At 41.8% G+C, this 22,195-nt stretch overlaps 1 protein-coding gene and 1 long non-coding RNA gene across 3 annotated transcripts in view; one reads left to right on the top strand and one right to left on the bottom strand.

Annotated features, from left to right (window-relative positions):
- The window catches only part of CSMD1 (CUB and Sushi multiple domains 1), a 1,334,105-nt gene that overhangs the window by 934,202 nt on the left and 377,708 nt on the right, over nucleotides 1-22,195 (bottom strand). The gene's annotated exons all lie outside the window — the stretch shown is intronic.
- Nucleotides 479-20,933, top strand: LOC143844686 (uncharacterized). Its single transcript, XR_013234098.1, has 3 exons — nucleotides 479-529; nucleotides 3,236-3,463; nucleotides 20,605-20,933. It is a non-coding gene; the product is annotated as an uncharacterized LOC143844686 (long non-coding RNA).

Here is a 22,195-nt window from a genome sequence, read left to right as displayed (position 1 = left end):
CCAATTTGTGATCCATTTTTGACAAATATGGACCAAATTCACAGCTTAATAAACAGTAAAAGACAGCCTTTCCCAATATGAGCCTTTCTCTCACAGCTGGGCTTCTAGCTGTCCCCTCTCTCTTGAGAACATGCCGAACAGCATCTCAGAAGCAGAGAAATCAGTAGACACCTTTAGATGAGGCTGCAAAGCAGAGCTATTTAAGATTGCTTACTGGGCAGCTTAATGTTATAGGAGTGGGCTTTGGCTTCTTTGAATAAAGGCACAAATTGAGATTTTAATAGATTATTAGGACTTTTGTTGCCACCCATTTTAGGGCCTGATAATGCCAAGAGAAAGATATAAAAATGCAATGGTCATGGAGGCCAGGAATACAATTGTGACGGGCAGGTTCAGCCTCTCCCCGAGGGTAGCTGGTGGGAGCCGACAGAAGGTTAGTGAGAGGGACAGTTGAAAACAGCCCTGAGTTCAGTTGAAAATGAGACCGGCTGAGTGACATGTATGGCAGCTTACTGTTCACTGGGGAAAGGTCAACTTGTAATGTCATATCCCAAATGCCTGCACAGTGAAATAGTTCAAAAATCAACTGAAAAGAAACAGAGTAACCTCTGCCTGGTTTACTTATTGCAGTGCCTTCAAGCGGTTTCATTCTGTGTATTCCTGAGAAGGCGCTTACTTTGAATGCTCAGGAAACTTATAATGGTTACGTAGACGAAATAAAATTGTCTATTTCACTTGTACTTTATATCGGGGTTGTATTGTGACATAACATGTCAGCCATGATAGTGGATATGTTGCTCTGCAAAGGATAGTTAAAATCAATAGGAAAATATCAATAGGAGTTAATGGCCATGGTTTCAGTCATCTGAACTTCATGCACCATGCAAGATAAGGCATCCTTATTATTTAGGCCTAAACGAATTAAAAAGAACCCATGAACTAGCTAACAGTATAATTTTAAAACTGAATGCTGAATACATGACATTCAAAATATATGAATATGACCAATTAATGTTCCGATTAACTAAGGCGAACTGACATTAGATTACAACTGGCCACCAGTGGGCAGTTGTATCTGTAACAGTGACTACACTGCTATGTGGAATAGAAGAGAAACAGGTATTGCCATGAATAAAATGCATGCAATCCAGAAGGGGGAAATATCACTCCGTTCTAGAAGTCGCTTGCAAGTACAGGAGTTCTGATGCAAATATGAACTTCTTCTGCCAAGATTTCCCCATTCATTTCAGTGGAAGGGCAGCCCTGTACATGAAAAAAGAATCCAGACGCACTGCAAAGCTGAGGCTTTCAGTTAAGTAAAGTATAAAATTGTTGTATGTGAATGGCTCCAGATTGCAGTGAAACTGTAACCTCGAGTAGTTTGTCAGATAACTGAAAGCAAATCTCATTCAAATTTCAGGTACCAGATGTGCAATTTTAACATATATTTTCCTTTCTACAAAAAACATAACTGCATTCTTAAGGTTTTTCCAGTCTCTGCCAACCCACATAATTTATGCAGTCTACTGTAGAAGCAGCACAAGACTTTAGTTTTGAGTTTTAAAAAATCCTGTTGGAAATAATATCTTCTTTTCCCAATGGTGTTCGCTATAGTCCTGATTTTGTGTCATAGACACAGAAAGACCAATGTAACTCAAACCAGAAACAAAAAATATTGGTTCCTGTTCCAAGAGAAAGATGAGCTAAATTTTGTGAGAAGCAAAAGGAACAAGAACAACCGAGAGGAACAACGATAATCTTTAAAAACAGAGTAGCATTTTGCATAGACAAAGATACCGAAGGATGTATGCAAGCAAGTGCAGTTGCATGAAATCTAGCTTTGATGCAACAGGGAAAGAAGATTAAGGTTAAATGTGTGAGAAATTTTAGTGAGGATTTCAATGAAAGGACTGAAGTAAGGAGCCAGCTAGGAGAACCCAATCCACGCAGATGCTGGCTGACAATTGCAGGGTACTGATGTGTGACCAGTAACAGTGTCCTTTCTGCTGCTGTTGTGCCACCCAGACATACAGTCCTGCCAGTAAGTGGATGTGCTGGATGCCTACCAGAGGCAGCAGAGGCAGAAGGAAGCACCATCCTGGAGACAGCTGGTTGGGGCCTGAAGAAAGAAGGGGCTGTGTCCACTACAGGAAAGACTGGTTGGCCCCATGTGCCTCCAGGAGTGTGGTGGCCCCAATTCTCCTTTATATACCTCCTCTCCCTGTGGCTGGCTCCACTGCACAGAGAGCGACTCCCTCATGCCTCATAGCCATAGTGAAGACATAGGCCCATTATGCACGGAGGAGAAGGTCCGCATTCGGGGTGGAATGGCGTCGCCTAAAATCACCGATAATGCACAGTGCCGGCTGCAACTGGTGCATGCTGCCGCAAAAGCTGCGTTAGCGAAACGCAGAAGAAAGCGGAGCTTCTGGGTGACCAGTGCGCAACCAGAAGCGGCGCTGGGGTCGCCACGTGCATAATCGGTTACTCTGGGTTTTGCCGCCGTTGTGTCCCGTCCCATGTGTAAGCGGTTTGCTTTGCGTCTTCCCCCTCCGCGTTTTCCATGTGACCCAAAATCGCTGTTTTGGCGGCCGTGCATAATAGGCCATAGGGAAGAGAGGCAGGACCAGATGATCTGTGGCTTCCAATGGAGCCTGGCATGGCTGCAAGAGGATCTGGCACGATAATAGCCACTGTTGGTCAAACTAGACCTAGGCTGAGAAGGTGCTGCTGTAGAGGTTGGTAGTAGAACATGTGATCTTCTGACTGCCAGGACCAGCTCTGCCACCACTTCCACCGATTTTTGAGAGTTGTGACTTTTAATGCCAGATTTACGTCCATTTATTCTTTTGCATGGCAACTGGCCTATTTGTCCAAGGTAGAGAGCAGAAGGACTCAGTGTGAATTGAGATGGTTCCAATGGTGCCTATCTGTACTAAATCATCAAGCATTGTGAAGTGTCATTGTCTGAAATATTTCTGTAGCTGACCTGCTGAGCTGTGCGCTATTCAGAGTGAGTCTGAGAAAGGAGACAGTATATTCTGCATTGGTCTAATCAGAATTTGTCACAAGGAAAGAAGCTGTTGCTTAATCTTTCCATGACCTTCGAGTCTGCAGTTATATTAGAAAAGGAACATACTGTGCATGTACAAAAATATACATGGCATTTACATTTACAAGTGCATTACAATGCATTGCTCGTTTAGTGATTACCATTCTTTGCTTTTCTTTATAGTGGCCATTGAAGCAGACAAGCTTAGGCTGCTGCTCCCCCACCTGCCGCAGCAGCCAGCCTTCATCCCAAGGAATTCATCACCAATTAATGTGGGCTGCAAATGATGGGGTGGCTGCGTCATGGCTCCTCTTTGAGAAGTGGCACTGACATGACAGAGGAAGCAGCCTCTGTGGTGGTGAGGCCTTACTTTGGGGAGCCCCAGGAGCTGCAGACCATCTTTCTGCTGAAGTACTGGGCCATCATCTTCATGGGGAGTACGATACTGTCTGAGAACTGTAGCTCTGTGACTGCCAGAAACCAGCAGCTCTTACAGGTGCCCCAGAAATAATCAATATTTAGTACAGAATGGCTAATGATAACATAAACATTCTTCCTTGTAGGGGTGAGAAGGAGAGAGTATGATGAGGAGCAACTGCAGGGATCAGGCCAACTGATGAGGGTTGGTACATGTAAAGATCCTGGTGAGAGAAGAGGATCAAGGTGGACATGCCCTCCTCTCTCTTGCACTGGCACGGGCACTGGTGGGCAGACGACAGTGTTGGTGGTTCCTCTCCGCTGTCCTCGCAAATGGCCACACCTTTCCCTGGGGTTGTGTTTCTGCACTGCTGCCATATGTGAGCTGTTTGCTAATGCTTAGCTGCAGGGCTTTCCTGGTGGGCACTATAGTGACTGCACCATTTCAGTGGCATTGAGTCTTGGGATTTGTTTTTCTGGTATGTTGATTTTGTAAATCCCTCTTCCCTGGGATTGTGTTTCTGTGTCACTGACCTATGTAGCTGAGCTGTTGGGCTGTGCTAGGGTGATGTGTCCATCTACTTCAGCTGTGTGAGCAGGCAATAGTTGGCTTTGTTGTGCCATTGGGATAGTGTTAGGGTGCAGAGTGGTTTTCTTGCTGGGCTTTAGTACATGCCATGTGGGCACAGGTTCATGACAGAGACTCTCATAAAAGTTCCCTTTTCTGGGCTCATAAGGAGAGGTTGAGCTGGAGGCACCAAACTTGCAGCATAGCTGATGGAGCCTCTCCTCAAAAGAACCACCAAGTCTCCAAAAGATTGGACAGGGGTAATCCTAGGGGAACCCAAGGAGGATGCCCCTATTTGATCTCCAATATCTCCAATTGTGGGAATTTACAAATGGATCAGAGAATCTGCCTTTCCCCCACAATTTGATATAATGAAGGTTGGATGGTGGCATCCTCTTTGAGTGCCCCAATCCAATCTTTTTGAAACTTGTGGTTCATTATCCGTCTTGTGATGCAGCCCCACACTGGGACTGTGCAAGCCCCAAATGTATGTCTCCACACAAGACGTCAATGAACAATGGTTACAGTTGTTCTTTTGAGGAGAAACTCCCACAGCTATGCTGCAATCTTGTTGCCTATACCACAAACCCCCATCCACCAGAAAATGAAAAAAATGGAAATGGGAAGATCCCCATAGGCTTAAATGTAATAATTGGTTTTAATTTATTTGGATGAATCAAAACTACACTATGCATGATTTGGATGAATGGATTCCAACTGAATTCCTTGCACATGCCTAAATTGACGGCTCATATTTAGTTTACGTTCTACTTGTACCCCAAGACCTTGTTTATACAGTGTTACCCAGTAATGTATCCTCCATGCAGTATGCATGCTTCTAATTTTTGTTAATCACATGTAGAACTTTGAAATTATCCTTGTAGGATTTCACCTTGTTCACTTCTGTCCCCTTTTCCAGTGTGTTCAGAACTTGCTGAATTCTATTTCTGTCTTCTGGAGTGTTTGCTGCTCCTCCCATTTGGTATCATCTGCAAATTTAATTAGTAGTCCCTCCACCTCCTCTTCCAGATCATTTATAATAATATTGAGAAGTACTAACCCTGTGGCACCACACTGGACACCCCCTTCCAATCAAGAAGAAGAGGAAGAGATGGTTCTTATATGCCGCTTTTCTCTACCAGTAGTCTAAAAGCGGCTTACAATCACCTTCCCATTCCTCTCCCCACAACAGACACAACCAAAGAGAGAAACAAGTTTCGTCTGTCAAAGCCTGTTGAGGACAAATCCATGCTGACTTCCCCATATCACCAAGTTGTCCTTCAGATGCTTGCAGACTGACCCTATAAAATCTGCTCCTGTATCTTCCTAGGGACAGCAGTCAGACTGATTTACCGATAGTTTCCTGGGTCATCCTTCATTTTTTTAGGACTGTGAGGGGTCTTTAAAATGATGTACAAAGGTTCTCTGAAAAGGTTCTGAAACTCTCATGTGCATACCATCTGGCTGAGGTGGTTTGTACTCATCCAGTGCTGCCAGATGCCTCTTAACAACTTCTCTATCTATGTCATCCAGCAGCCTGGATGCCCAGCCTTGCTGATTACCATCTCTAGTTTTGTCTGTTCTCTTCTTCTGGGGTGGGGAGAAAGTACTTAGGTATTGAGCCTTTCTGAATTCTCTGTCCTCTGTCAGAATTCCTCCATTTTCTCCCAACAGTGGGCCAGTCCCTTGCATTTGCTCTTCACATATTGCTGAGTAGAATAATAAGATCCAGATCTCTATTTACCTACCATTAGGGATTGTCCTATCTGAATATATGCTTTATAGAGACATAATCCATTCTGCATATCTTACTGATATGCAAAAACTACTTTTTGCTTGTTTTTGTGACATTTCATTGATAATAATCAGAAAGTTCATTGCAATTTTTCATGTTAAATGCATTTAAATACATGTTAAATACATTTTCAGTATTAATCTGTTGTTATTCAATGAAGACTGAAGTTCAACATGACATTTCCATTCAAATAAAAAATGATGTCACAAATATTGTTTCTGAATTGAATGGATCAGCTTTTTGACAGTTGAAGTCACCTTGTATTTAAAAAGGTAATATTTTTGTAAGGGGTAAATGCTTGAAACAAAGACTTACTCAGTTTACTGCATTCCACGTAAGTTTGTCCTGGGCATATGATACGACTAAAGGCATAATGCTGCCTTCAAGGGTACAACATAGGTAAGACTCTACTGATGTGGTTGTTTTATACTATCACATATGCACATGCACAAAAATAAGATACAGCTTTTAAAAAATGTACTGCATCATAACTTATTGTTTGGTATAATATGAAATGATACTAATGAAAGAATTCAGAAATTACATTTTCCTTCTCACAACACATGCACAGGATTGTGCCAGATTTAAATCAGAACAATCAACCTTAGCAGGGTGCAGGACTTTAGAACATTTTCTTGTGTTCTTTAGTTTGATTTTTTTCTCCCAGATGGGACTTTTTATGCCACACAGTGGATCTTGAACCATTATAAATGTGCAATTCCCATGTGAAGTTTAAAAGAAAGAGAGAAGTCAGTAGAAATGTTGTTGACATTTGTTTACAAACATGTCAAGATAGTTTGCAATCCCCATTTCCACTACAGCAAACATCTCAACTGAAAAACAAAACTACCCCACTTTGTTTATTGTGCTATTATTCTAAATACAAACTTGTTGTAGATAAATACTCCCAATCCCCTGTTCATGCACAAGGTACAGGATTGGACCAAGTGATCTGTTATTTGAAGATACTGATCTTGCCCAATTTCCTTTCTTCCTACCAGCCATTTTTGACCCATGGAAAAGTGGATTCCTGGGGATGCTGGAACTACATGCAGATTGGGATGATGGAGTGAGAATGGGGAAGGTGGTGAAATCACCCTCCCTGTCTCTTCTGCAACTACAAGAGATAGAAGGGAGATATTTCTCTCCCTTCCTCATTGCAACTTTACAACCAACTTGGCTGCTATTCTGTGTAGGTGTTATGACTGGAAAGTAAACTTTCCTAGGGTCAGAAATGGCACCGGGGGGGGGGGAGGGAGGATGGTATAAGCAAGGAAGAGCCATGATCCTTGGGCAGTCCTAGCTAATCTAGTTATATTGATCAGTCTAAAAACCATAGTTTTAGCCACCCATAGTGGCTAGGTCATTTGAAGGGACAACTCTGAGTACGTATGTTGGGTATTATTATTTTTAACAAAGTGGAGATGAATAGCATGACAACTTTCATTAGAGAGATTAAATGGAAGTACATTAGGTGTGGCGGGTGGAGAAGAGACAGAAATAATGCCACTAGCATGCAGACTGCAGGAGATTGCAAAAACCAAAAGGAAATGTAGGGGAATGACATGTTTGTTAGATGGAGAGAAACCTACAAAACAGAAGGCGATGTCCTAGCAGCCCTGAGAAAGAATAGTAGAAAACACACACAGTCACACTCATGCCCTCTACCATGCACCTTCCCCATGCAGCCCCACCAAGTACAGTTTAGGAAAAAGGATGCTGGGTTCTATGCAACATCAGTGTGCTGGCAACAGCTGACCTTCACAATCAAAAATAATAGAGCGACTATGAATCCTCATCAAAGCTGGGCAAGCAGCAACAGCATGGCATGCAGTCAAAGTAAATCCCCTAATGGAACTTACTATAATTACTAAAAAAAAATAAGCACGCTCTCTACACTACATTGACTCGGACAACTTAACTATAAAACAAATTAAAAGCAACTATGGACATTCCATAATTTCCGGCCTTTTAGAGAAAAATGTGGAGTTTGCCACAGCTGGTAGGATGGTGAACCAGCTAGCCTGACACTATTTGGTGAGCGAAGGAAAACCAGGTAGGAGCTGGTGTTTGTTCATATCCCTTTTTATTATTGGCAGCATAAAAAACCATGTGGAGAAGCAGAATAAGGCATCATGTAGAATATTAGGAATCGGTACTTTGTGTGTGTATGAGTGTGTGTGTAAGGAATTACCAGGCTTGGTAACAGTTCCCTATGTTCCATCTTTTAAGGAGAATCAGCCACCAGAGTATTCAGTTCATTTAAAGGAAGTCTGTTCTGAACACCCAGCAAAGTCTGTCCTTTTTCAGTAAATTCCTTGATCTTCCCTCACTGCAATGCTGATTCCTTTGTTTTCTTCTTCCTCATACCCTTTAAGCATTTCTCCTCCACTCTACCTCCCATTTGACCCAGCAAATACAGTAGGTGAAAAGGCAGCACAGAACTGTGATTTAGTAGAAGAAGATTTTGTATGGGGATATCTCGTAGGCAGGTCTTTGCTTACCTGGCAAGATGCCTAATGTTCTAGCCAGGGAAAAATGCCCCTGATCCCAAAACTGCCTCCCAGACACTGACAGACCTGTGGGGAAGTGCCCAGTTTCCTTTTTCCTGTTCACTCCACTACTGTGCTCCATGCTGCTTCCTTTCTTGTCTTGCCATAATTTCTTTTTTCAACTTCACCAGTACCATCTGCCCTTTTAGTGTTGTTGCTGGATCACACTGAGTCTTGATGTTCATGCCCTTTGCAATCCCCAACAATATTTTTCTTGCCCAAGAGCCTCAAATGGTCAGCATATGGCTAGTGTTATACCTTGAGAGGGTGGGGCATCCATTGGGCTCTGCTGGCTACTCCAGGCCCCAAGGGCTGTGTTCCTCAGTCAACTGCCTCCCCATTCAGTATAACAACTTCTTTTGGAAACTGAGCAGCTAGAAAAACAGCACTTTCTGAGGAAGTGTGCATGCACACGAAAGCTTACGCCTTGAATAAATCTCTGTTGGTCTTAAAGGTGCCATTGGACTCAAAAATTATATCGTGTGAGGGCCATCTTAAAAGAACACCCAGTATATTATAATTTATTTTTATGGCAGATTCATGAGAATCATATTCAAAGGGGATAATATGAGAAAAGACTAGCAAGAATTAAATTAATTATCTTATAATTTATCCCTACATATCTTTAAATACATAATTGCCTGAGAATTTTGTAATGAACATGGGAATGTTTACCTCCACTCCTCCAATGACATTTAAAAATTATATTACTCCTATAGAAAACTGAGTATCATTGAGGGAAACCTTCTACAATGAATGTTCAAATATTCTATTATGAATGTCTATTCTTAGCTCCATTGTATTTTACTAAAAATAGGACTCAGTGTTAGCACTCTCTTATTCATGCTAACACTCCTGCAGCCTAGACTCTACAAATAAATATTCTACAGAATTTGTTAAACTGTTTATATGGGAACCAAACAGTCACAACAACATTCACATTATGTGGTGAGTTTTGCTAGTGAGTTTGACAGAGGAAACATCTAAAATGATTTTAAAGGCCTCACTTGTGAAATGGCTATAAAATCCTAACACAATGGAATTGCTGAAAGCATAAATAAAACATTTTGAATGGTGGGTACAGATTATGGCAAATTTCAACTACGTAAGAAAACAAATCAAGGGCCATCTATCTGGTAAAAAAGCACAAATCCCAGAACTACTTCTAGCTATTTCTTACTGCCATTTGTAACTCCTGTGATCTGAGGATGTATGGTAAGATCAGAGAAATCAAGAGAAGTAATATCTTCTGTCACATGTCCTAAAATCAAGGTGATCCAGGCTTTCTAAGGCTAACCACCATAGGCTAAGTATATATTACTGCAATATGATCTGTTCTACTTAATATTTCTGGTAAGGGCTTGGAATAGGAGCTGGCCTTATGGCTTAAGTGCTACTCAGTGCTTAACACCCACTCAGGGTAGCAGTCCTGCCCCTGAATGCCTCCTTCTCCAACCGGCTTGCCTGTCTGTCCAGCAGCCAGCCAATTGCCTTCCATCCCCCACCCCCTCCTCCTTCCACTTCCCTTAGGGGCTGCAGATCCCTGCCGCATGAGAGCTGCCCCTGCCGGTGAGTTCCCTGCCTGGGGGCCTCCACCCTGCTGCCTTTCCAAGGCCAGGGGGGAGGGAAAGGCCATCTGCAGAGTTCTCCCCCCCCCCAAAAAAAATCTAGTGCCTGTTGTATTCCTGAATGGAATGGGCTTTGCGCCTAGTAAATGTACATATTGGAAGGATACACATGATTTCCACTTGACCAGAGCAGGATGTGAGCCCAACTGGAGAGTATTCAGCTATTTATTTTATGCAACTTGTATCGAATTCTGTGCTGCCCTAATAGTTATGCTGTTAGGTTTGAGGGAGGGATAGAAGGTGAAAAAAGGCTGACAGGAGAAAAACTAGATTGGGGCCTAGCAACGAAAGAGGCAAGAGTCTTGGAAATAAAATAGCAAATTACTGACAGCAGGCATCTGGAGTTTCTTTTTAGCATGATCTCAAAAGGGTGCAAACAATGTTCACCATATTCAATCTCTATACATTACAGCAGAAAAATATGGTTGTTAACCTCCAGGTGGAGCCTGGAGTTCTCCCAGCCAGACCACTAACATCAGTAATCGCCAGATCACTAATATCAATGGAGAAAATGGCAGCTTCAGAGCCTTTTTAGCTTTATAGCATAAAGTCACCACCAAGTTCACTCCCCTGTCCAAATTGCTGCTTAACATGTACAGGTTTTGTTTGGTGACCCTATCCTGTCTAATGATCAGATGTGAGCTGAAGGTTCTCTCTCAGTTCCAGCAGGTCCTGTGAGTTCTAGGACTTTCCGCCCGACCACCCTACAAAGCCCAGCAAATACTTCACTGGCTCCCACAGGTGACAGTTCTAGGTCTGCTCCCAAGGGTACAAAGAAACGGATACTGGTAATTGGGGATTCCCTGCTGAGAGCCATAGAGGCTGAAGTGTGCAGACCAGACTATTATTCTATGATTCTAGGTAGGGTGCCCAGTTAGAATAATTGAGGAGAGCCATTTGCCTACTCTAAAATGATCTGAGAGAGGGAGATGCTATGAAACTCAGGCACCCCAAAGGAAGCTGGAGTATGGTAATTTGGCACTCAGAACACATCCCATCAAAATCTGAACGCATCTCTAGATTTTATTGATCTTACAAGTAGATATGCAGATACCATATGTATAAGACACATAAATTCAAGATGATTTTTCAGTCATACCTGTATACAAACAGGTGCTGTTTTTCATTTTTTGAAATCACTTTAGTTTTTATTAGAATGTAACAATCTGATTTGAAATCATATGGCATATGAGAAAAAAAAATCTAGATTAGGGTCCCTCCCCCCGAAAAATATAACTTGCTACACGACAAGATGATAGAGTATGACAGAAATGATATTCATGTGGGTAGAGTCAATGCATCATGTTGTCATAAATCTGCCTCTTTCATTTCTCACTCCTACAGACATAAAATAGCAACATTGAGTGTGCTGTAAGAGCATGAAATAATGGTGGCTCTGGCATTCCATCTGCAAAACAGAAGATTATTTGCAATGCCAAAGGGTTTCCTTAAAAGCAGTTAGTACCATTATGTTTAATAGATACAGAAATGGGAGGAGGAAATGTGAACAGGAAATTGGCAAAGCTTATTAAGATACAAAAGAGTTTGAAGTCTGCATTTACTGTAATCTGTTTGCAGTTCCTTAAAAGAAAATTGTGTGCTACAAAAAGCTTTATATTAATTTAAACCATCCATATTTTTTTGAATTTATGGCTTGACTTTCTGCTCAAAGAGCGGGAGGACTAGAAGAAGAATATCTAACAAACGTTCTATAAATTCTGCAGCATTCTAGAAACATTAAAACAAAATTCAAATAGAGTAGCATCTTAATGAACAACACAATTTTCTAATGTACCAGCTTTTATGGGTCAAAGCTTGCATCCCATACAAATAGACTGCAGTTCCATCAGTACTCATATCCTGACTAGCTTTTATAAGGTGGCTGCTGGTGAACAGTACCAACTAGTTAGGCCTAGTTGAGTCATGCAAGTCAGCTGGCATTGAGACATTCGGTGGTTGTTTCGAGGACTAATGTTACCAAACTCCAGGCAGAATCTGTCCCCCTGTAGATAATGGCAGCACCCTCTAATCTGGAGAACCAGGTTTGATTCTTCAGTCTTCTACTTGCAGCCAGCTGGGTGACCTTGGGCTAGTCATAGTCATGTCAGAGCTCTCTCAGCCCCACCTACCTCACAGGGAGTCTGTTGTGGTGAGAAGAAGGGAGGGTGATTGCGAGCCACTTTAAGAATCTTTTGGGTAGTGAAAAGCGGGATATAAAAAAATCCGTCTTCTTTCTGACATGGATATAACAGCTAATGGAACTTCATTATATTTTTATCTGAAGGAGTTAGCTTTGATTCACAGTAGCTTATAGCCTGCTGGAGGCTGGCACCATTCTCTCTTATAGGGAGATAACTACATATTCACTGAGATTAGTGGAGAGAATGACACATACACTGAGAGGCATCTGCTATGGGGGCTTGTAAAATCCTTGGGGCAGTCTTTAGAATAGAAGGAATATGTTCTATTGGTGCCATTATCTTTATAAGCAGCTTCTCCAAATCCTCCAATAGATTTTCCATTGAAAGTAATGGTCTTGAAGCACTGTAACCTGAAAGACTACGCTGATTTGAATTCTGTTCTGTATAAACATAAACAATTTCTAGGAGAAAAAAAAATCCTGAGCCTCAGATATGAATCTATATATATATTGTTTTCTTGGAATATAAATGGCATTTTTTGGAGAAATTTGTATGCTGTCTCCCCCAAAGCCCAAGGTAGGTAACAATTTTAAAAAAATTAACATAAATGATAAAAATATCATGGAATATCAATATAAAACAAAACAAGCATTTTCAAGTCACAGTAAGAAACATGGCTACATTATGCAGGCAATTCTTTATAACAAGGAAGAAATTTATTAAAAGAGCTCAAAAGCTGTCATCTGGTTAACATTTTTTCTTACTTGAACAAAGTTACTGTTACTACAGTATTCTCATTTGTCTCTTATTTGCTCTTCAGTAATTCTTCAAAATCAATTTTTGGTATAAAATATGTATTATTGACAATGATAATTAAATATCAAAAATAAGACAAACAATGAATATACGCTGAAAGGAAAGCTTATAATTGCAAATTGTTATGAATTAATCCATATTGTAGTTCAATATGCATTGTTTTCCTCCTTTATGATATGCAAATATTCCTCTTTCTTCCATTTTGTTTAATATGGTCTTGTTTGTCCATTTTTGCTGCTGGCATTCCACATTCATTTGTTTTATGTATAGCATTTTAAAACAACTATACACCATTTATCCGGCAAGCTCCAAAGCTCCTCCCAAAGAGGGTGCCCCTATCCCTCCATTATATCCTACGGAGAGTCCATCCCATAGGATATAATGTAGGGATGGGGGCACCCTCTTTGGGAGCCCCTAGACGTGGACCCCCTGGACCAATCATTCTGAAATTTGGAGCAGAGTCGGGGAAGAGCCTCCTGGAGCTACCCTGAAAGTTTGGAGGCTCTACCTCAACCCCCAGCCTCCCAGGCTATCACAATATTGCTCTATTTTCCAAAACTACTGGGTGTCACCAATAAACAAGGGCCAAAACTCCAGATGACAAATAGTACATTTCAATATTAACTGCCGAAAAGTTGCTATTCTCCCAGGTCTGTTGAAGAACTCATTTTTTTTATTCTGGGGTGTGGATTTTTTTGGGGGGGCATCTCAGATTAATTTCTTCAGTATTTGCTGAGTTTTATTCAATATTACACGTTTAAGGAGTAAGGGTAGCATCATGTCAACCAAACGAAACCTATGCAAGTTTTTCATCTTAATGAGGACAATACATCCTAATAAAGATAAGTTATATTTAGGTAAATATTTAAAATCATTGTTCCATTTCTCTGATGACTGGTCATAAGTTTTGCTCCATCATTCCATCTCAATGACTGGAAATTATGCCTAAATATCTTCACAATTTTCCCTGTTCAGTTTGTTCACAGTTGCAGCCTCCAGGTGATATCTGGAGAACCCCCAGAATGAAAGCTCCTTCCCAGACTGCAGAGGTCAGTTCTCCTAAAAGAAAGGGCTGCTTGGATCAGGAAATCTCTGTTTCCATGTCCCAGGGAGGATCAGTTCCTCTGGAATAAAGGGCTGCTTGGGACAGGGATTGGGCTGTGTTACACTCCCCTCTACACATGTGTATGCACCCATCATAGATCAAGATTAGGCTGTCTGCAGTGGTTGAAAAAGAGCAAGTGCCCATGAGCACCTTAAAGATTAACCACATTTGTGGCGCATTCAATCTCCTCAGTTACATGCACACGGAAGCTTAGACCCAGAATCAAACTTGGTTGGTGCTGGGCTCAAACTCTCTTCCGAAGCCTTCCTTTTTAGAATCGCTTCCATTCTTCCTGCCTGGTGATACCTACAGTCCCTGGCCAGTAGCCACAGGACAAGGTGCACTGCTGGTACAATGGGCTGCCAGCAATACTTAACACTGCGGGCTCACAGTCCACTGATGGCATTTGGCTGGTGTGGTGGCCTTGGAGGAGACGATGCGTGCATCCTCTTTTTTCGTCAATGCTGAACTCAGCTGGTGCATCCCCTCCCCACCCTATGGTGCCATCTACAGATGTGGGCCAAGTTTCACCTGTTGAACATCAGCTTGTCTTGCATTAAAGGTCCGCAGGCAGGGTGGAGGAAAGTGGAAGGAGACGATCGAGGGCATGCATTTGCAAATTTTGGGCATGGGCCTCATTCCTAGTTGGTGCTGTCACACTTACTGCTAAGGAATAACGACTGTTTTTAAATCGATTAATGCTCAGTTGCAATTGTTTTTTTGGGGGGGCTGTATTGGTGTTTGTAGAATTCATTCTGGGGTTGTGTAAATGAAGTTTATTGTACATCAGTTAAATGTAGTGTATTGTTGTACACTACAGATTAGGCCTGGAGGATCATTGTCCATGGGGTCGCGATGGGTCGGACACAACTTCGCACCTAACAACAACAACAACAACAACAACAGATTAACATGCAAATATTCCTATCCTGTCAATCTGAAGTCCTGTAAATGGTGTTTCTTGGGGCAGTGAACACTTGTGTTTATCAGATACTACAAGAAAGGGCAGAAACTGTTTTGGTGGAAAAGTGTCCGAAGCTCTCATAGGTTAGGGTATGTATGTAAGTCCACCCACCATTTTCATTTTCGCTAAAAGGAAACATATATGGCCCTGATCCAGCTGCAGTAAGCTAGTGGGCTAATGAATACAGAGGTTTGGTCTGAATTCACCTGCAATTCTCTTCCACTCCCGCCCATGGAACTGCTGATGACATGATTGGGCGTGTATATGCATGTACAGGTTGTCTTAAATAAGTTATCTCAGTCAGAAAATTTTCAAGGTTCCCGACTATAAAATGGGAGGGAGGCCAGGGCAACTGACTGGTAGTGGGGCATGCTCTGAGGCCAGCTCATCTTCCTCACAGCAAACTTCTGAAACCAGCAGGATGTTGGAAGCAGAGAGCTGACCCCTTATTATGCTTTTCCTGGCAATGGGCTGCTTTCTAATTGCGGCTAAACTACCAGGGCAGGTCATTTCTGGCTGACTGCCTATCAAGTCTTGGGTGAGTAGTCAGTTTGGACATTAAAGTTTACTGACTGATGATTACTGATGAAAAACTGATGATGTTTTTCATGCTGTAAACTGCTTTGTGTCTTTTTAGAATTAATTCATTAATAGTATAACCAGGTATAACAGTGTTTTATCAAGCCAAAATTAACATCTTATACTTGTGGGTGTTGTATTTTGGGTGCTGTCAAAGCTTCATCTAGAACAGGGGTAGTCAAACTGCGGCCCTCCAGATGTCCGTGGACTACAATTCCCAGGAGCCCCTGCCAGCATTCACTGGCAGGGACTCCTGGGAATTGTAGTCCACGGACATCTGGAGGGCCGCAGTTTGACTACCCCTGATCTAGAACTTTGAGCTGTATACAATTTAAAAGCCTATATTTGGGAATTACAGCTAAGGAAACAGCCAGAACAGACATCATAAATGCTTCATTGCAGATTGTAATAAAAATTAAAGGTTTCTGGTGTTTTTTTTTAAAGGGCAGACGTTGTAAGATAATCCATAACCTTTACAAAATGATGTCACTTGTCAAAATAGCAAAACCTACTTCCAATCAGTTTCAAACTCCTATCTGGACAAAAGGTATTCAGCCGGAGAAATATCCCCTTCGGAAAAAAATATTAAAAAGCAACTGTTCTTTAGTAGAGGAGCTGAAATTCAAAGGAACAATGCACTAGGATTTCTCAGCTGACAAAATGAATGATAGTCCTCAGACTGTAACACTGCCACCTCTATTATAGCAGAGGGCAAAGCTACTTCAGCTCCAGCTTAAATGGCTGGAGAAATGGAGTTCCCTATTTCTTCTGTAACTTCTTATATATATACAGGAGTTTGTCTGTTTTGTAATAGAATCTACATGCAGATCTTTAAAAAAATCTGCATAAAGTTAATATATCTAGATTACTAGTACAACACCCATTTTGTACTAGTACACTGTTATAAGCAAGATAATTGCAAAAACAAATCACAATTACTTTTTTGATAGAAGAGAGAGAGACCAATGTGATCCTTAAAGATACTGGAAGCTAATTAGGGTCAGCCTTGATCTGCCACTGTTTTAAAATATGTAAATGGGAGGAGGTATCCATCCTAAACTGCATTCACCTTTTGAATTGTCTAAAGTAGCGATCCCCAACCTGTGGGCTGCGGACCACATGTGGTCCGTCGACTAATTGGAGGTGGGTCCCGAAGGACGCCTTCTCCCCCCCCCCGGCCCTTTACAACACACTTTGGGTGTCATTGTCTCCCATCACTCCCAGATGGGACTATCTCGTTGCAGAGAAACAAGCTCAGGGTTCCCATTGATTTGTCATTGTCATGAGTCAAAATTTCCATGATAAAATGTTCCTTATGTTCATTGTTGTGGCGTGTCTGGATCTTATTTTGAAGGTATGTTTAAACATTACCATAGCGATCAGAGAGCATTAGGGCAGTGGTTGAGAGTAGAGGAGTAAACTACCCCCCCCCCGACCCGGCCTCAGTAAAATTGTCAAGCGTTGAGTGGTCCCCGGTGATAAAAAGGTTGGGGACCACTGAAAGCATTCACAGTCAGAGTCAACTGGCTGTTGTGAATGTTCCAGGCTGTGCAGCCATTGCCTGGTAATTTTAGTTCCTGACATTTTGCCAGTAACTGTAGTTGGCATCTTCAGAGGTAAGGCATGGCAAGAAAGGAACCTCTCCATGTCAAAGAGTGGAATGTATGAAAGGTTCTTGGGCATTTCATTTACTTCTTTTTGCGGGGAGGGATATGTAATGCATCAAATTCCTATCTTATATGGGCGTCAGCAAACAACAAAAGGTGGAAAACAAACACAACTCAAAAAAATCCAATTTTGTCAAGAGGGTCAAGCTACAATAAATAAAATAACAAATTAAACATTTATGATATAGTATGTACATATATAACATGAAAAAGATTAGGTGTCTGAATATCAGACTGTAAAATTTACAAGCAGTCCTACTGGATGAATATGCCCTATGAACAACATGAAATCAGATGCATTTCAGCCTCTACAGTCTTCCTCAGTGGTAAAAACATATATTAAATATACAAAACACAGATTCATGGGAAAGTCAGCTTGGTGTAGTGGTTAGGAGTCCAGACTTTTAATCTGGCAAGCTCAGTTTGATTCCTCACTCCTCCACATGCAGGCAGCTGGATGACTTTGGGTTCGCCACAGCACTGATAAAGCTGTTCTGACCGAGCAGTGATATCAAAGCTCTCTCAGCCTCACCTACCTCACAAGGTGTCTGATGTAGGGAGAGGAAAGGGAAGGCAATTATAAGCTGCTTTCAGACTCTTCCTTCTGGTAGAGAAAAGCGGCATATAAGAACCAACTCTTCTTCATGTATATTTCACAACTAGCAAGAAAGTCCATTGCAAGCAGGAATGCAATGGGCGCTAGGACCCAGGAGATATCGGGAGGTGCAGATCTCTCTCTCTGTCTCTCTCTCTCCGTCTGGCTGCTGCGTGTCTCGGGGTGCCTCACAGCAGGAGGCACAGAAGGTGGCACAGCAGGTAATCAGGGCTCATTCTTAGAAGGGAAGGAGGGCTGGTGTGCCATTTGTGGCAGCTTTCTCTGTCTGTCTCTCTCTCTCTGTCCATCGCAGCAGGGGCAGCTCTCCCTATGTCTCTGTCACCAGCTTAGGGCAGCTCTCTGTGTGTTTCTCTCTGCCTCCCTCGCAGCAGGAGCAATAGGAGGCAAAGAGGGCTTCTGTTCGGTCTGGCAGGGCTCTGTGTCTGTCTCTCTGTCGCGTCTGAGAGGAACGTGGCTAGCGTAAAGGGAGGGAGGGTGGGAGCTGTAGGGGCAGAGCCAATCAGGGTGTAGGGTACACTATAGAAATAGTGACCTAGCTAATGCCATATGGCCAATCCTACCACAAGGAGAAAGGTGAGGAATATAACTGACATGTGAGAGTATGCCAAAATATGTGGTTCAGTAAGTCTGAGGGCCCTTGACAGCGAAAGGCTTTAAAGTCAATAACTAGCATTTTAACTTGGACCCACAAGCAGGTAAGTAACTAGTGCATTTGATGCATCATGGGGGCATGGGTTGCCAGTTCCTCCCTGCTCAACCGCAGGGGATTGGGGGGGGGGGTAGGATTGACTGATCCAGATTGGGAAACTCCTGGAGATTTGGAGGTGTAGCCCAGGGAAGACAGGGACCTTGGTGGTATACAACAGCATAGAATCTACCCTCCAAAGCATCCATTTACTCTGGAGGATCCTCAGGTTCCGCCTGAATGCTAGCACTCCTACCTGGGGCTCTGTGTTCCAACTGGCTGACACCAGTCAGGAATCTAGCTTCCCCATTCAGTCTCAATAGAAGCTTCCAAAATGTCTTCTAAAGCAGTGTAACAGGCAACATGGAGTAAAAGAATATACCTCAACTATGCATTATTTATATGAGCCTCTTGTGGCACCGAGTGGTAAGGCAGCAGACATACTATCTGAAGCTGTCTGTCCATGAAGTTGGGAGTTCAATCCCAGCAGCCGGCTCAAGGTTGACTCAGCCTTCCATCCTTCTGAGGTTGGTAAAATGAGTACCCAGCTTGCTGCTGGGGGGTAAACAGTAATGACTGGGGAAGGCACTGGCAAACCACCCCATATTGAGTCTGCCATGAAAACGCTAGAGGGCATCACCCCAAGGGTCAGGGATGACCCGGTGCTTTCACAGGGGATACCTTTACCTTTACCTTTTATGCCTTATTTATATAGCATGGTATGTAGCAGCAAAAAGACTTTTGTGGCCAATAAAGATGAATATACATCAGTGATGCCTTTCAGATTTCAGAATTTTTTAATTTTGTTGGGTGTCTGTAAAACGAAGAGCTTAATTAGTTCAATTCATGTACTCTTCTTCCTGTGGTATACAAAATTGTATTTGTCTTGTCATCAGGAAAGCCCTTGAGAAAAAAAATGTCAGAAATGCACTTCATTTAAAAAAATTAAAAACCACCTCAGACGATCTTACTGCAGCTTTCAAGAGGGGTGGGACTCCTCACCTTGGGATGCACAGCACACATTTTCTCATTAGCTATTCCACATTAGTAAGAAAAGTCCTAAATTCAATTACTCTTCTTGGCAGGCCAATTTGTTTTTAACAACGACACTCTTTATGAGACACCTTGTACTGCAGTCATGGGGCTTTATTCATTTGAATCATATGGCTAAATGTAATTATGACTGTCAATTCCTCTGTACCTTCAATAACATGGAAAATGCCTTGCATTGCAAAGAAGATTCCATTAATGGGATTGTTTCTCCCTTAATTGGCCAGGCATGGATATGGGAGGGCGTTCTTGCACTTTGTTGGTTATTTCCTGTTCAGCCACCTCCCTTCTATAATACTAGTCACTCAAACGATAGATTGACGAGGGAAGGGATTTCTTGCTAAACTAATAATAATAGAAGAGTTGTGGTCTTGTTTGTATTCAATGTAATTAAATATTTTTCAACCTGATGCATCTGTTTCCGGTTAATGATATTGTGGTAACTTCTGAATTAATCATATGAATAAACAGTAAGACAATAATGGTTCAAGGTCAAAAGAATATAATGTTCTGAAACAGCAGCAAAAGCTGGAAGTACACATATGCTTGTTTAAGGGTGATTCCTTGTTGGCTCAAATGGACTTCCACAGAGAGCTGAGTTGTGGGGTAACAGGATCACATTTTCAGCATACCAAAATAAGGAATAGTTTTGGATCCAACAACTTGAGATACTCGGGTTGCTGCTTCTTCATGTGATATGCAAGATAACTAGCCAAAGATCACATCATGTGAATGCTTTGCATAAACTTTGGCCGTTCTCATTGTGAGAAATTATAGATACCAAAGTTTATGTTAACACAGTTTGTCGATATGTGATGTACTAAAGTTTACTGAAACACAATTATCTTCAGGAAGGTTTTGGGACAAACTGACTTTCAAATTTCTTTCAACAAACAGGTATTCATCAGTAGTGGTTTTACATTGTACCTCTGGAGTGATAATTTTATTTATTGGATTTTTTAAAATCAGATTCCTAAGAAACCCACCTGGCAGCTATCTTCAAAACTACATTATCAACAAAACAAGCAGATGTTTTTCTCTCAGCCTGCTGGCTATCAACATCCTATGTCATCTGCCTCCCAGATATTAAAGAATACCAGATACCAAGGAACCTTCAAGAAAAAATTGACTATTCAAACATACTAGGATATTGCATGATTTTTTTTTAAGCAACAGTGGTATATTGTGCATTCTGTATTCAAGTTCTATTTAGGGAAGGTGGGGAAGCAATTCTCTTCCTTCCTCCTCAAAAGAAATGTTTAAGAACATGACTGTTTTTAGAAAAAAAACATATATAGAGAGAAATAAAATTACAAAAATGCTGATTTTGAATATCTGAAAGCAAGCCTTTGAGCCATTGTTGTGTCTGTCTCATGTTTGTTTCCCGTATTTATAGGCCGCCACTTCTGGCTAACAACATATAAAACAATTCTCTAACCCTACCCAATCCTTCCACGCCAGTCAGCCCACCTTGCCTCTACCTAGAAGAAGAAGAGTTGGTTCTTATATGCCGCTTTTCCCTACCCGAAGGAGGCTCAAAGCGGCTTACAGTTGCCTTCCCATTCCTCTCCCCACAACAGACACCCTTTGGGGTGGGTGAGGCTGAGAGAGTGCTGATATCACTGCTCGGTCAGAACAGTTTTATCAGTGCCGTGGCGAGCCCAAGGTCACCCAGCTGGTTGCATGTGGGGGAGCGCAGAATCGAACCCCGCATGCCAGATTAGAAATCCACACTCCTAACCACTACACCAAACTTGCTCAAACCTAGACTGCTGATATTGCTCTAGTGCAATGGTTTGGCCACATGCTGAGATGTCAGAGGAGAGGCAAATCTCTGAATCTCTATCTGCCCACCCTCAACCAAGTGCCAAATACTTAGGCTATATTTTGTGCTGGGAATAAAATAAGTCAACTTAGTGTTGTGGTTTTTTCAAAATAGCTTGGAGATTGTTGTTGTTGTTGTATGTAATCACAGATTGTTCACAGCCCCAAGTATAAAGTAATTTTTTGTACTGACCTCAAGGGTCATTGGGTGTTGAGGTATCGACCTCAATGATCAATAGACTTCATGGATCATGGTGAAACCAACATTTCTCTTTCTTTTAGTTAATAAAATGGAACACGTTTAATCTGTTCTACAAACATTTGTGTAAAGCTGATTTATGGGATTTAAATGGGCTACCTATTACCCAGATTCTAATTACAAAAATACAGCAGTCTCTGCAGGCTTTCTTTAAAATTCACCGTCTTGTGTAGGGATGAGCAGATTTCCCCAGTTCCATCTTTTATCATGTTATTCATTCATTGGAATAAATCCTTTGCACTGTTTCCCTCCAATCCTCATGAGAGAAGACCTGCAGCATCTCTGCTACTATTTTCTTCCAGTAACTTTTGAAACATGTACCAAATAATGGTATTCTAAGTCAACATATTTTATCTCCCTTTTCTTACTGCTGCTGCCAAGTGCAACACTGTTTCCCATAAGAAAGTCTTAGGGAATTATAAGCACAAATTCACAGGTGGATACATAACGAAGTTGGCAGTCACCACTGAATAAAAT

The sequence above is a fragment of the Paroedura picta genome, chromosome 1 (genome assembly GCF_049243985.1).
Source record: "Paroedura picta isolate Pp20150507F chromosome 1, Ppicta_v3.0, whole genome shotgun sequence".
Classification (NCBI taxonomy): Eukaryota; Metazoa; Chordata; class Lepidosauria; order Squamata; family Gekkonidae; genus Paroedura; species Paroedura picta.
The sequence above is the reverse complement of the archived record's forward strand: the minus strand, read 5'-3'. Positions and strand labels throughout refer to the sequence as shown.